A 9,927-nucleotide genomic window follows, 5' to 3' on the forward strand; every position below is an offset into this window, starting at 1 on the left:
GTATCTCAGCAACCTTTTTATACAAAACAGGGTTTCAAAATCTCCATAATATCTCTCCTTCAATTCATTATTCTTCACGGGAATATTATTTCCTTTTATTATAGATTCCAACGATTTTCTTTCCTTCTATGTCTTCTCCGCGCATCTGTTGTACACATAATTGCTCCAACATGTTGGCAACGCCTTCCAAGTCGTGTTTAATTCCTCCAGCCACACGTAATCTTCCCTTTTTTCTTGAATCTAAGAGACTTACCATCTCAGTTTTAATGTAACAACCCGGTACATATTTTTATTGGAGTGATTGAGTCTCACCCAAACTCTTCACAGGCCCAAACAAAATTTCCCAGAGAAGAAAGAAACCCGAGACCACTATTTTCTTCAAGTTCATGATTCCAGCCAAATTTAACCAAAACAAAACCCATTACCAGCGTTGTTAGACCAAAAGGAAGATACGCATTTGATTTTAGCCCTTTAGTCTCATTAAAGCTCTCCCAAATCTCAAACCCTAATCTGCTGCCATTGAAAACCAATTTTCCCGCCAAAAACATAATTCAAATTGGGGAAGAAAGTTACCCCTTAACCAGTATGCTGGGGTTGGCGAAAGTAATTGGGGTGCCCCTTAGTAATTTTTGGATTTCTTTTAGCAAATTCCTTGGGTGGTTTTTACAAGATTGTGGGGCGTTTTAACACAATTTTGGGGGTGCCTTTAGCTAAAGTTGGAATGCCTTTAACACTTTTCTGGGCCAAATTCTCCACAAAAGCTTATTTCTCCAAAAATATCTACAAAGACATAAAATACCAAAATAAGTACAAAAATGGGAACTAACAACATAGAAAATCGAGAAAAAAAAACACATAAATGCGTCTATCAAACAACAAGTACAAGGAAGATGCAAATCAACATAGAAGACTTAAGACTTTTGCTGAAGGAGAGTTAGTTATGATTCATCTCCGGAAAGAAAGATTTCCTACTGGTACTTATAACAAGACCAAGATGAAGAAATATGGACCATTCAAGATTTTGAAGAAAATCAGTGATAATGCATATGTTATAAATCTTCCATCAAATTGGAACATCTCAAATATATTCAATGTGCAAGAAATTTTTACATTTCATGGAGAGAATGAAGTTCTTTCTATTCATTAACTCGAGGGCGAGTTTCTTTCAAGAAGGGGGACTGATGTAGTACATCTTTCTCAGTTTCAACTCTTCATGTTGATTCATTGTTTAAGTATCAACAATGTTTGTTGATCCCTTGAGTACGTATCAAGTATAACAGTTGATCCCATGCATTTGTTTAGTTTACTTTCCTTGCAAGTCTTTTCTTTCCTAATTTACTTAGATTTCCTTTTCTTTTCTGTTCAGTCGGTTCCAGTGAACCTATTTAAAGGCTATGCCTTCTTGTTTGGAGACACATCTTATTATCAATATAATTTTATCAAGTTACAACTCTATATCTTGATCCTAGAATCATATTTTATTAAGTTTCCGATGAAACTTAAGCTCTCTTCTCATCCCCAACAATTAGTTTCCTTTCATCCTTATCTGTGCTACACTAGTCACTGTCACAGGATGAAGAACAGGGAGAAACTAAATTTAAAGGACAGTTTATTATTATGCCCATTGTTTTTGTCGAATTTACAATGATTAAATGGAGATAGGTAATTTGAGCGAGGACATCTTCGTACTTTCTGGGTGTCCGGACCAAATTTTGGATTGTACCAAAAAGAGGTATTTTCTTTATATTAGTATAAAGATAAAGATTAGTAAAGATGGTGAATAACATGAATGATGAATGAAGAAATGACAATAACATATCCATGTGTAGTTTCGTTAATTTCCATTTATTATATTTAGTTTACGCTTCAAGAAAAAAAGGTTACAATTTTATGTGAAAAAGGTACTTGTATAAGGAATTAAAAATATCTACACGGGTAGCTCTGGTTAGTATCTTAGTTAGTGTTTTCGCTTTTCCCTCTTGTTGTGTTTATTTGTTTTGTTTGGCTTGACATGCCTTCTTCCAAGAATACACTACCTCCAAAGAAAAAACTATCATCCTATCATCCAAGAAAATGCATAAATTCATGCTCAACAGCTTAACTTTTCCTGTGACATAGTTGATCAAAAATACTTAACAAACAAACAATTGCATCCAATTTTGATTCTACTCATGAGTCTGTCAACTGTCAAGTAGCTTAAGCAAATAAAGCTTAGCTCCAATTGCCAATAAAAATTACTATGAGCCATTCTACCAGACACTTGTTGGTAAATCCATTCTCAATTTGGGAGACTTCAGAAGAAAATGCTAAATTTACAAACTCAAATTAAAGTTAAACTATGAAAGAGATTGAACTGTCAAAGGTTATTCCGACAAAACAACTCCCCACCAAGGTACACATGCTAACCTGGTCTAATCTTTTCGGATCGGATGTTATACCTTTAGTGCAAAATTTTAGAACAAAAGGTGTCTGTCTACATGCGACACTACTTTACTTTCCAATTGCAGTCGCAAGTAATCATTCCAATATATAAGATACGAGCTTCAATCTGAACTGCCATTTTTAAGTAACAGGGCAAAAAAATATATAAGCATGTACGAATGGCTTATAAACTGTACCGGAGAATTAAAAATCCGTCTCTTATCAAGCAAATACGTGGATCAACAGAAAATAATATGCCCTAGTAAAAATGATGACCGCTGCCATTAGTTGTAATCTCAAATCACATGAACTAGAAATGGAAGAATGATATGCTACTCTACAGTTTGTCCATTAAAAATCTATAATCTAAATCTTTACCATCACCAGATTGACTGCTAAAGAAATTAGCTGAGCAGCATAAACAGTGATTGGTGCAAGCAAGACGAAAGACACATCATGGAATAACCACTTTAATTACAGAGTAAGCTGAGCATAACTTAAGTTTGGTGGATCATAAGCTGAGCATAATCTTTAATTACAAAATAAGCTTGGATCATAATCTTTACCCAAGGTGGATGCCCTTAGACTTAGTTTGGTATTGTTGCAGTTTTTGTAAAAACACTTTTCTGCTGTGCATTGTTGTGCTATGCTGTGAGAAAAAAACAGTTAGACGTTTGGTAAAAAATTAATTAAAGTTAAAGCTGATTAAAAAAGAAATCAAAGTGTGTTTGGTATAATATCATACTCAACCATTGTTATTGTAGTAAATGACAAAAACAGACATTTCTCTGAAAATAGTTAAATTCAATTTTATTGGTTTAAGAAATAAATTAAATTTTTACTATTAAATATAAATATATATAATATCATATTTACTAATTGTCACTATTATTATGATTTATTTTACTTAACTACTTTTAAATATACATATATCTATAATTTTCAAACAAAAAATCAAACTAAAGTAAAAGTGATTATTTAATATTTTTTATTATTGACAAAATTAAATGAAATGGTATACAAAATAGTTTGAAAATAAAATATAATAATATTTAAAGAATAAAATTTGAGAATGAAAATTTGAAATTTAAGGGTAACATTTGTCATTTATAAAATAAAGTAGGGATAAAAAAGATAAATCAAACATTAAATTTAAGTGGGACCAAAGCTTATGCTTTTGTAGCTTTTAAAAGCTCCTCCACCCCAGCTTTTAAAAGTTAGGAATTTAAGAAGTGCTTTGGCTAAAAAGGGCTTTAATTTTTTTTTACCAAACACTAATTTTAAAAATAATTGACATATATAGGTTTTGAAAGTGCTTTTGGAAAAACAAAAACATTACCAAACCCAGCCTTAATTAAATTTGATTACTATAATTACGAAATTCTTTGTTACCACAGGCATAACTTAAGTTTGGTGCTGCTGGTGTTCAAGGCAGTCGCCTGCAAACAGGGGCGGAACTACGTATAGATTTGGGCTGGCTTCGAAGGCCAGAATAATTCAAAATTCTACATTAGTTTCAAGTTTGGCAAAAAAAAAAATCATGCCTAAATCATAGGCTTAGCCACCCCCACCAATCCAATTAGTTTTCAAGCCACCCGCCTTTATTCTCTACCTCTGCCACTGCCTGCAAAAGAGGTAATTTAGTGTGGGCTAAGAAGCAAGAATTGCACAAATGATTCATTAACTATGACCATTCAGAAATTATATCCCAACCACCCAAACATCATAATGCTGCAAGAAGTATATCTAAGTGAGTAATTTTATCAAACAATATGCATGCATTCAAAACTTATTTGCACTTTGGTCTCTACTTTCTGACAATTTAGTCATACATTTACCAAGCCACGAATCGCCTTAAAATAAGTAGATCAGATTCAATTTTACGGAACACCAAGAAAAACATCAAATTCATCATGAAAATTGAAATCATACCTGCCGTTAGTTGAAGACGATGATGAAGGTGGTAGCCCCGATAGAACTGCTCCTGTTGGTGATGAGAAATGGATTCTGATGGAAGCGGGGAGAGGCAGAGCCATACCAAACTTTTTAGAGGCCCTAGGCAAATATCGAAATTTGGGGCCTAAAAGAACATCTGATTGTTTAAAATAAAAAGATAAGATATGTAATATACAATAAAATTTGCAAATTGACTTCCTAAAAGTTAGTTAATTTATTAAAAGTTTACCTTCCTAGCCTTCTCGGTGCAAATTCATCAATTACTACATCATCATTCATGTTGATTATCATGTCGATCTTATTAGATAACATTGCTAGTTATTCAATAAATTTGTGACATTGTCGAACGGAAGTAAGACTTTGATCGGCTTCAACTATCGAAAACTTCTTTTTACAGAGGCAATTATAACCGGAATTGTCAATAAAATCTTGCATGCAATTTCTACGGTAGAAATATTTTATATTTTCCAAAAAAATCAACATTTCAATTTCCCTTTTAGTTTCTTCTGGTAAATAATTGTTCTAGATATTTATTTCGGCATACAAGTCATGTCTATCAGTATCGGATCCCATGTCATGCCTTAGAAAATTTTGAAACTTGATAAAAGATGTGTTTAGAATGCTATCATCTAGTAGTTAGGTTTCTACTTTTGCATAGTAGAAGTTGGATACTAATTTGGAAGAAAAATTTATCCGGCCAAAATAATTAAAACATGAGCTAACTTATAAGAAACTCTTGGATTTTGCAGAAATTAAAATACATGATAGTAGTTTCATTTTTTCTTTTTGGATGAGCGAAATATATAGTACAATAAAACATCTCCGGAGGAATACTGTTGGAAACAATATAGAAAATTCACAAAAATAAATCTCAAACAGCTGAGTCGCGGACTAGGTCGCTATCTTTAAGGTGTTTAGCGACTCTGCCTCTTGATTGTGCTAGCAGTCAAAACTTGTCGAAAAACCCTATGGGATAAAACAGCTGATACTCTCTTGTTCGATTTCACTGCACTATGAGAAATCGAACCAACAACTACTCTTTCTTCACTTGCTCAAAACTCAAAAATAGATGAAAAACAATGTATTTCATCTTCTCCAGAAACTGTTCTTTTATATCTCAAAAAGAAATCAATACGGTTTTAATGAAAAATAAATTTCGTGATTAGTGATCACTGAAAAATCCTCCATAACAGTCATAAAACGGTAGCAATATAATTACCAAAAATTAATAGAGTTAATTAGAGAATATTAAGTAGAAAACCGTTTTGGAAATCAAGAGTTAAAACCTGCAAAAAATCAGTTTCTGAATCACCAGACCTCCCAAGGCCCCGCTCTCTGATGAGCACGCAAGTGTGACACATTTTAACTCATAAATACATTAGCTGGGACTTATTTTATCACTAATAAACTTGTTTGTAGGTGTTTTTGGGCAATAAATACTTTTTGAAAAATCAGCTCGAAAAGTTGTTAAAGGCACCTCCGGAGGGCATTTGTTATTCGGACCCTCACTGTTGGTTAAAGGGCACCTCAATTACTAAGGGCACCTGCTTTACTATTCAGCACCCACTTCTATTCACACACCGGGTTTGGTTAAGGGTTGTCCATCTTCTTCCTCGTTTGAAACTGAAAAAGGCGGGAAACTTGGTTCATCGGAAAAACAGATTTTAGGGTTTGCATTTGGAGATGATTCAAGAAGACTCAATGGCGGAATTTGTTTGGGAAGTTTTGACTGAGCTTAATAGGCCTGGTAACGAGTTTTGATTCGATTAGAATTGATTGGAATCACCGCTGGAAGAAAATATGGACTGTTATTCTCGGGTTTATCCCGGAAAAGTTTTGCTTGGATTTGTGTGGAGTTTAAGTCAGACTAAAGCACATAAACTGGTTGGATTGGGCATGTTAAACTCAAACAGGTCTGGTAAGTCCTTTAAATTCGAGAAAAGGTGGGTTGAATACGTGGATTTTGTTATAACAGAAAAGAGAAGATATTCACGGGTTTTCTATCATTTACTGAGATTGGCGTGTGCGAGAATCAATATTTGAAGAGTTTTAAACGTCTTAGGAGGGTGTTTGGATGCTGCAGAGTCGTGATGAAGTAAAACAGGGAAGTACTTGGTGTGATATTTTGGGAAGCAACGAGATATTCTGTTTTGAATTTGGAGAGATTTTCTCGTGATTTTATTCAACATATTGATTGGAAATGAGATATTGTGACTTAACAGGGATGGTAAGTCTCCCAGATTCGTAAAAAGAGGGATAATTCACCAAGCTAGGAAAAACAAGGCATTCACGTACGGGAGAGATATTCAGGATTCTGTGGTAATATTTTGGAAAGATTGCGTATCTCTACAGCTGTTAACTCAATATTATGTGTGTTCCAGAATGTTTAGAGTGTGTCTGAAGCAATTGAACGCATGAAGGAGGAAAGAAAGGGAAAAAATATCTCGAGGATATATTCTTTTACTGCCGAGTAATGGAAGAATTTTTGGAGTGATTGAGCAAGATTTCTTGCTGCTGCTGGATATATAAAGGGTGCTGGTGTTTCTTTGAAACAACATCGAGAGTTTGGGGCATAGACTGAGGGTAAAAGAGGAGGTTGCAGAGTGAATCATCACCTGCAGGAAGAATAAGCCACGAAGAAAATAAGACTGCAAACTGCAGTCGTTATTTCTAGTGTCTGATTTTTCCAACATCCTAGCGTCTTAAATTTTGTAACAGTCCATTGTAACAAGTAGCTTCAGTTTGCAACAAATATTGTTCTGTAACGCCTATACAGCGTCGCAGATTCATTATTTTATTAATAAAAACACCATTTGAGTTATAAATCATATTTTCTGGGTGTGTTTTTATCATGAGAAGCTAGACCCCAACATTGGGTCGACGGAGGAAGCCGGACTTCATACGTGGGTGAATTTGTTTTATTTTCTATTTGACTTTTGCACTTAATTAAAATAGAATTATGATTTGAAAAAATTAGTTATTATTTTATTAGATGGGTTATGCTTGCTTAGATGTTTGATGCCCCATGCTTACGATTTATAACTAATGTTTGGAGAATCTACCTTGGCAAGAATAAGAGTCGATGTTTTTTTATTTGTCGAGCGATAATTGTTTGAGAATGAATAATTGAACCTATTGATATGAGTTTGGCCGAATCCTAGACCCAGTAACTCTCTATTTTATTCCTTTAAAATTAATCTTAAAAAGTCTTAGAGTTCGAATCTTAATTACTACGACAACGACAATCAAAAATCTCATCATTTTGGTGAAACCTGCAATTCCTAGCCATGTGGTTTGGTTTATTACAGGTATAACAAAGAAACTCAGAATTGGAATTCTGTCCATTTCTTGATGGGTGTTGGTTCTTGTTTTGATTAGGCCTTCATCCTTTCTTTTGTCGGGTTAGGTTTCAGGTCCTTATTCTTAGGTTTCAAACTAGGATGAGTCTTATTGTTAGAAATAATGAGAATCTCTTCCTTCTTATCTTGTTTCCGAGCTTCTTACTCAACCCTGAGCTTAACAATCAAACTTTCAAGAGAAAATTCTTTAGTCTTGTGACGCAAAGTATTACGAAAATCTTTCCATCTAGGTGGTAACTTGTCAATCATTACAGAAACTTGAAATTGTTCATCAGTTTTCATACCTTCGGTCATAATTTCGTGGTGAATATTTTGAAGTTCATGAGCCTGTGCAACAACTGACCTATCATCCACCATTTGGTATCTCAAATACCCACTCACATCATACTTCTTTGTGCCAGCTTCCTCGGTGTCATATTTTTCTGTAATGCATCCCAAACATCTTTAGCAATTTCAAAAGTTGAATAATACTCATATAAATCATCAGATAATGCGTTAAGAATGTAGTTTTTGCAATCAAAGTCATCATCGACCCATTTGTCAATGGCCTTCTGTTTCTTCTCAGGAGTTTGAGAAACAACGTCTTTGGCACCACCGGTAGGAGGTGGATCAGTAGAAGCAACACCATCATCAGCATCAGCAGCAACATCAGCATTATCAGCAGTAGCAGTCTTATCAGCAGCAGGTTCTAGGGTTCTAGGATGAACACTCGACACAATCATATGCAGCTTCATGAGTTTGAGATAAAAGAACATCTTCAGCTTCCATCTTCTGAAATGCAGCCCTTCAAATTTGAATGGCTTGTTGGTATCATCAACACGCTTCTTTTCAACCTCCATAGCAAAATCAAACACCTTAAAATTGTTGGAAGCAATATAGAAAATTCACAAAAATAAATCTCAAACAACTGAGTCGCGGACTAGGTCGCTATCTTTAAGGTGTTTCGCGACTCTGCCTCTTGATTGTGCTAGCAGTCAAAACTTGTCGAAAAACCCTATGGGATAAAACAGATGATACTCTCTCGTTCGATTTCTCTGCACTATGAGAAATCGAACCGACAACTACTTTTTCTTCACTTGCTCAGAACTCAAAAATAGATGAAAAACAATGTATTTCATCTTCTCCAGAAACTGTTCTTTTATATCTCAAAAAGAAATCAATACGGTTTTTAATGAAAATAAATTTCGTAATTAGTGCTCACTAAAAATCCTCCATAACAGTCATAAAACGGTAACAATAGAATTACCAAAAATTAATAGAGTTAATTAGAGAATATTAAGTAGAAAACCGTTTTGGAAATCAAGAGTTAAAACCTGCAAAAAATCAGTTTCTGAATCACCAGACCTCCCAAGGCCCCAAGGCCCCGCTCTCCCGGATTTTATTAAGTAATATAGATATATATATAATATACCTAGTCAAATGTGTGGGGTGAGACTTGAACCCAAGCCTATAGTGTGGGAGTCCAAAATAATACCACCACACTATGTCTCTAAGTTTGGTACAATATTACAAAACTATGTTTTTAAATATATATCCCAACAATCCCCCACTTATATTTCAAAATATTAATCATGTGATATACAGTTGTGCATAAGCAAAGGTGCCTTTCGACTTGAACCTCTACATAGTGTTAAACTTTCTAAGTACCAGGTAACTAGAGTGACTCGCGTCTTGAACTCTAACTAATACTATATTATTCAACACACACAACTATATCTAGAGTAAAGTCCTTAAGTTCACACATTAAGGCCATGTGCTTATCCCTTGTTTTTTAACAAACGGTCTAGAGAAGTGCCAAAATTCTCATAGAAGGTGGCCACACCTTCACATCCGTATTGGTGAGTCTATCAAGAATACTCCTGTGTATCCCACTCTAACTTAAGAGTTATAGACATCATTAAGAGTTTAAACACTCAGCCTGTTTCCCACTTCAGGATATCATGCTATGGGAATGCATAACTCTATCATATCATTTATAACTTCGTCTAGTCTCTTTGAACCTATTTCTAGGTTGGGTATCCACTACAAATGACTCAACTTCTCACGGGCAAAAGTCCCATATTTTTAGAGATATTCCATAAATTTTCTCTTGCTAATCCTTTCGTCAAAGTATCAGCTATATTTCCTTCAGACCTTACATGATATACTCTAACAACACCAGTCGTGAGAAATTCTCTAACTATGTCGTGCT

This window comes from Papaver somniferum, chromosome 2 (genome assembly GCF_003573695.1).
Source record: "Papaver somniferum cultivar HN1 chromosome 2, ASM357369v1, whole genome shotgun sequence".
Taxonomy (NCBI): domain Eukaryota; kingdom Viridiplantae; phylum Streptophyta; class Magnoliopsida; order Ranunculales; family Papaveraceae; genus Papaver; species Papaver somniferum.